Here is a 1,539-nt window from a genome sequence, read left to right as displayed (position 1 = left end):
ACAAGACTAACACATATCTAGTAATCTCCCGACAATTCACGAAGGTTCGAGAAAGAAGTGGCGTGATACTAGTCACGTGACCTCGCTGACGCAACAGTATGATAGGAATGGATGCAACATGCATGGAAATATAAACGAGCAAAACAGTAGTTGTTGCAGGCTTCTCTACACATAAAGCCTCGTTTACTGTGTACAGTGGGCATAATGTACCCTTGTTAGTGTATTGCTTACTATAGTAGGGAAGTAAATTCTCCTAACACTCGGTATACAACATTCACCAAGTTATTGCGTTATTTTCGCTGTAATATTTTTGAGGGGTTCTGGTAGTGACCCAGTTACCATATACTACCTTTTACCTAAGCTGGCTTGTTTATGGTAATCATTCAAATTGTCAAAAGAGAGTAGATCATTTTCATCTTCTTTTTTTTTCCAAGGAATGTTGATGAGCGTTTTACGGTATTCCGAGGTATAGGTACAAATTATGTCACGAAGCATGAGCGACTACACAACGTTGTGTCAACGATGTCACGGTGTTAAACTTAATTGTTAGTAATGCACTTGATGTCGATCAGAATTTTGATATAATCTATATAAACTTTTAATCATGTTTTTTAATGTGTGTGTGCATGTACCCTGACATTACTGTAAGCGGTTTTTTATTTCTACTTGTGAAAAGACAATCTTGTTTTATGCAGGACAACCAAAATATCGTTAATGGATGTCATTCGTTATGATAACCATTCAAAATGTCTTAAATTTGTGCACTGTCATACACTTACAGTCGTAACTAAGTAGTGTTTTCATGCAACTTGTACCAAAATAAGAATGTTAAGAAATATTCAGCGAAGATTGTGTGCTTTTGAAATGTTTCAATCTACATGATTGAAAATATCACATCAAAACTAAATGAAACGTTGGGTGCACCAAGTTTATTTTGGATATGACACATCAACTACTTTCAGTGGACTTCATTGCCATAGAAAAGTTCACCAGCTTATGAATATTTCACTCCAATTCAACAGAAAATATTCCTCACTGACGTTGCCAAAAACTCTGGGTGAAAGCATGTTTCCCTAAAATGTTGTTTCTGTTATCTCTAATGAAAAATTTACCTGCAGAATGTTCCAGTGTCAAAACTGACTATGTTATTTCACTAACATAAATTAATAAATTGGGTGCACAATATCTTCCAATGATGCTTCAGAGGCAAGTATTCACAATTTCACTTCATATATGTCACTATTAATACTGTATTACTCTGCTAGATATTGTGATTGAGTCATACAATGAGTGGTCACAAGTAAATAGACACCTAATTTTTCGTCATTTAACTGATTTATGCTAATTAATTTGTGTTCACAGAGCACTATATAACTGAAAATGGTCCGCAAACTAATTATCTTGTGCTACAACATGCCTAGAACTCAAGGTTCTCTCGAATTGTCAGATTTTGTTAGAAGAAGGATAATTGGTCAGGCAGATGGTGGAATAAGTCAGCGGCAAATTTCGCAGAATTTGGGAATCCCGCTTTCGGCAGTC

Source organism: Limulus polyphemus, unplaced genomic scaffold (assembly GCF_000517525.1).
Source record: "Limulus polyphemus unplaced genomic scaffold, Limulus_polyphemus-2.1.2 Scaffold1079, whole genome shotgun sequence".
In the NCBI taxonomy this organism is placed as follows: Eukaryota; Metazoa; Arthropoda; class Merostomata; order Xiphosura; family Limulidae; genus Limulus; species Limulus polyphemus.
This window is presented reverse-complemented; position numbering follows the sequence as displayed.